This window comes from Poecilia formosa, unplaced genomic scaffold (assembly GCF_000485575.1).
Source record: "Poecilia formosa unplaced genomic scaffold, Poecilia_formosa-5.1.2 Scaffold1051, whole genome shotgun sequence".
Taxonomy (NCBI): domain Eukaryota; kingdom Metazoa; phylum Chordata; class Actinopteri; order Cyprinodontiformes; family Poeciliidae; genus Poecilia; species Poecilia formosa.
In genome coordinates, this window is record NW_006800990.1 from 8,025 (window position 1) to 13,054 (window position 5,030).

At 41.8% G+C, this 5,030-nt stretch overlaps 1 long non-coding RNA gene across 1 annotated transcript; it reads right to left on the reverse strand.

The window, feature by feature from the left end:
• Positions 1-382: 382 nt before the first annotated feature.
• LOC107835129 (uncharacterized) lies at positions 383-2,059 on the reverse strand. The gene is made up of 2 exons (XR_001660960.1): positions 2,024-2,059; positions 383-1,245 (listed from the first exon to the last, which is right to left on the reverse strand). It is a non-coding gene; the product is annotated as an uncharacterized LOC107835129 (long non-coding RNA).
• Between the last annotated feature and the right edge of the window lie 2,971 nt (positions 2,060-5,030).

Genomic DNA, 5,030 nt, shown 5'->3' on the forward strand with positions numbered 1-5,030 from the left:
CTATTTTGGTTTTCCACCTCTAAATTGTTTTTCTTTTTGAAATAAGAAAAACACAGGGGGATGTTATAAAGATAAGAGATTACTGATAGAACTTTGAAATTTGAAACATCTCAGTCTATTTTGAATACTAGATGGAAGATTTGGAGAAATGGTGGAACATCTTACAATATTTTAGTTTTTCAGCAAATTATTATATAACAGTGACATAGATTCCAAATTGTTTTCAAAATGATAATTCTGTTGTATCAACAGGGGGAGAAGGAGAAGTAGACCCTAATTCCTGGTAAATTTTTGGATACGGTTAATTGTAAATTAGTTAATCAATAATTTTGACTTTTTTCATTCAACAATAGTGAATTATGGATTTCTTTAATGTAGAGTCATATTGCCTTCCTGCTTGACTAAAATATGGTGTATGTGATATAGAAGCTTCTACTAAATTAGAATTGATCATCTAAAATTGAACAGCTTTAAACAACATCTATCTCATCTTTATTTCATTTAAAATTGTTGATGAATTTCTGCATCACTGCTGATTTTGATTATATACAGTTGGGTGTAAATTGTGAATTTTGAGGAAAATTTTGGTTAAAACTGCTATGATATTCAAATAAAATGTGAATAACTTCTGAAATTTTGCAATAGGACTTTGTCTTGAAGCGCCTGTTTCAGGCTACCAGGGTAAGACGTAGCATTCTCATGTCTCATTCGAGTCTCGCAATACTTCGTAACGCAGACACTTTTCATTAGTTTATCCCCTCCCGAACACTTTGGCCGTATATGCGCCACTCAGGTTCTAATGTTCAAGGACTTTTATCCGAACATTGACTTAGTTAAAACATCGTCACCTGTTTCTACGAGGCGCCTTTAAACATAACATTGGTTCAGCAGGTGACCAGCTGTCGAGTAAGAGCTGCAAGGCGTATGTTAGAATCCAGTCAGCCATGGAGGGATATCTTCCGTATAAATAGCAGATGCATGTGCACTCAACTGCGAGCAGTGCAGCCCATCTTTAACGGGTCGTTTGGTCACCGCAGTTATCTATCTGCTTCACATTAGTTATTCGTCGCTAGTCAGCGCAGTATTCTTTGTCATCTGAGCTGTATTATAATTTATGCTACCCAGGCCCGGCAGCACGGGCGGACACTTCAGTTGTGTCCCGGCTGTTCTGAAAGCCCCGTGTTTTACCTACATGGCCAACTCTTTGATATTCCTGCATCGATTTGGTACCGGAGTTTCCTCCATCTCCCTTATCGCGTTCTGCAATTAAAACAGTTTACGTGCTGTTATCATATCGTAATCTATTTCAAACCGCCTACAAACGCAACTTGAGCCCGGAGACGTTCACACCAGTCGCCAACGGCGTAGGAGCCGCTAGTATAACGCCAATTCTTTGCACAATTTAACCAACCGAGTAGCGTAATGCCGCTGGATGCAGGTGATGTTAGCTTAGTTATGACTAATTTCAATACAACCCCTTAAGCTTGTTAACAAGATGCCTGTGGCCATTGTCGTGTATGTTCAGCTACGTAGATTCATTCTGCCTGTTGAAGATTTTAGGCTGTAATTTTGGAAAATCTCTGACTCCATCTTCTCACGAATCCCAGGTTCTCCCGGCGGGCCGAGTTAAATCGCATAGAAAACGAGTGTAGACATCTCAGAATTAGAGTTTAATCCAAGAAGACACACATGAAATTACAACAGAACTGCAGAACAGAGACATGCATTAATTTACCTGAGTCGAATGGAAGAAGGAAGAAAGAAGCAAAGACGTGCTTAGACATCTTTGGAGAATTACAAGAGCAAATCCGAGTAGTTACTGCTGTGTACAAAGTTTTATAGTAAAGGCTTATTCTAGTCTTTTATTTATTCAAATAAGACGTATCTTTGCTCATCCAACCAGGAGCTATCTCTGATCCTCTTAAAGTAAGACAGTCCCTGCAATTTGTTTTCAAGATCAAGCTCCAACTGTCACCTTAATCTAATCAAGTGGAAGCAGAGCTTCTCCTCTACTGGCCTGGACTCCTGCTGTTGCAAGGCTTTTCACAGATCGTGTGAAAGCTGGAACTTCTCCTGATGGTTTCCCTCAAAGGGCAGTTCAAAAGATATCAGCAAACTATCTACTTTATCTACAGGTAACAAAGGTTAACAGGTCAGAATAAGTTATTATATTAATCTGAGAACTATAATTAGGCTTTCCAATCAAGATATGGCAAGTTTTTAAAACTAGCTTATTTTAAATTTACTCCTCATCATGACCTAAACAGTCAATTCAATCAGCTAATCTCGTCTGGAGCAGGGGTTCGCATCTCGGCTGGTCTTCACATACCGTGGCATGAGGCATGAATTGTCATTCACCTAATTGTGGATTTTTACCCTGTTGCGACAGCAATACGTGCAGTAGAGTGGCTTGCCAACGTAACATGAAGTCGACTAATAATTCCTCTTCAGTTCGGTTGAGTCTGTCCAGCGCTTCTGCTAATTATTAATCAGCCTTAAATTCTTGTTGACAAGGGCCATTGTCCAATCAGTTTCTAAATTTTTTATTTTTATTTTTTTTTGCTCAGTGTCCATTCATTACTTATCAATGCAACCTTAAATAGAACTGGTTTAGTCTCAATGTAAGACGTGGTTTTTGTTTTTAAAGTATTCAACTTATAGGAATTTTTTCCACATGCGCAATGTATAGTGGTTGATTCATATTTCATTCCGGTAGCTCAGTTCAGAATAATTCAGAGGATTTAAATGGTCTGGCAGTCGCTATTCCAGCAGGTGATTCTTTTCGTAGCTTAAGTTTTAGGTTTTTCTTAGCTGAACTCTGGATATTCCTGGTCTACTTGCTTTGCGGCTGTGAGGGATTTACCCCCTCCCTAAGAGGTGCTGTTTTGCATGTTCTTTATATATTCTGGGTTATTTGGGTGAATGTATTGTTTTGGGAGGTGGTTTGATTTGTTTTAATCATCTTTCTCATCTCTTTGAGGTCACCTGGTCCTGTGTTGCCGTGGAAGCGCGCCCATGAGCAACGCTGATAAGGACCTGGTGTTTCCAATCAGCCTCATTGGGAAAATCCATTTTCAGAGAGGGAGAGATGCATTTCTATTTTGACTGGATTCCAGATTGTTTGTTTCTAGTTTTGTTTTTAGTTGTGTTTGAGTTAATGGTAACTTGATAGACACTTTCTAGGTATAGTTTAGTGCACATGTTTGTTTTAGCTGAAAATGGCTCCACCCCTCTAATTAGTCCGGATGGGAGCCCATCCTTTAAAAACCAGGTGGTTGAGATGAGGGAGAGATTCTCCCTCTTGTTGTTTTGACAAATGTGTTGTGCTGAACTGAATGGAACTGAACTGTAAGGTATGAAACAGAAGATAAAAGTAAAGAAAAATATTGAGTACTCGACACCTGCTGACTCCAGTCTCTTTCCTCTTGAGCGCATAACTAACAGCGGCTATCAACCGAGCTGTTCCTTATTCTGATGTGTCCTGTTAAAGTCCCATGGGTCGCTTCTCAGTTCTTAAGATCTCCCAAAATCGGCAGATTATTTCCCAGGCCATCCTGCCACTTTCAGGCTATGTAGTCGGTTCTCTCACTTACCCCTGTCCCATACTCAAATGTGCTCTTTCCAGTCTCACTTCTGGGCCAATAGCCTTTAGACTCTTACCAGTCATTCTTGTGGGTCTGTCACTACAGCAACCAGCTCTTGTAGGTATCCTAAGCTCACAGCCATTCTAGTCTAAACTCCCAACCCCATTGCCAGGTCCAGTGGAGTTCATTTGAGTGGCACGTCTCTACACGTCAAAGCTTTTCGATGAGTTAAGATGATATTTTCTTTCTATTTCCCATTTTAAATTCAGTCTGTCGGGCATGGCCCTTTTTTGGGGGGGATCTCCTATGTAGTTGGTTCAGCTTCACCTTCATTTCAGCAGCTCGAGTTTCCAGCTTTTTACGAAACTGTCCACAGCCATAACCTGTTTCCTGAGGGGCTAACTCCACTAGCAATCCCTAATTGTCGCTCTCATCAGTCGAGTGTTGCTATAAAGCTGAACCTTCACCAGTCCGTTTCATGTCATCAACCGACTTTAATCTTATCTGTTTTTCACCCATGATCATTATGACTATTGTTGATGAGCTGTCTCCACCTCTGCCCAGTCCAGTTCAGCTATTAGACGGCATCGCTCATTTCATGCTTAATCTCAGGTCTCGCTCTGTAATTTATTAGCGAGGGCTCCCTCAGTGCCTAGGTGAGCACTGCGCATTTCGCTGGTGGTGGTTGGTCTTTTCTTGCCTAAGCAAGCATTCTTATCCAGTGATTTGTCCCATTTTCCTACTCACGCCTCCATGCTCCCACCTACACGTCCATCACAAGCACACTCCTTCTACCGCATCCTAAGTCTTGTGAGTTTCTTTATCATCTCATTGATTACTTCCCCTTTTGACTTTTTCCTTCCCTCTCCATTGCTAACTCTTTTTCTGTTTTTTGGTTTTTCCTCTGCCCCTGCTGCTGGCCCATGTCCCAGCGTCGCCTGCCCCTGCTGCTGGCCCATGCCCTAGTCTTTCTCCGTGTTAGTCCATGTCTCTGTTGTTTTCTTTTTCCCTCATACTTTTCAGCGTGGCTCCCTTACAGCGGGCACCTATCCTCCATGTTTTGTGTCTATCTGATCCCATCTCCTGCCAGGCTCCGCACCTTCAGTTATCCTTCACTCTCTGCCTGGTATTATTTTGGCCCGTTCTCTTAGCAATCCTTCACTCTTCAGTTGGGCATCACGATTTCATAAAATATCTATAAAATATCTATGAAATTTGAATCCTCCTACCAGCTTCTCACCCTCTAGTCTGCACTCCATCGGCTGTCAACCCGTACTGTACTTCTCTCCCTGCATCCCAAAGTCTGCAAACAAGTTTAGGTCTCGCCTTTCCCCGGGCCTCGGCCCCAGCCTCAGCCCCTTTTTTGGGGGAGAGCATCCCTAATCAGTTATCGGGATGTTCATCGAGTTCACATCAAATCTCAGCTCGAATTTGCTGCCGGGGTCC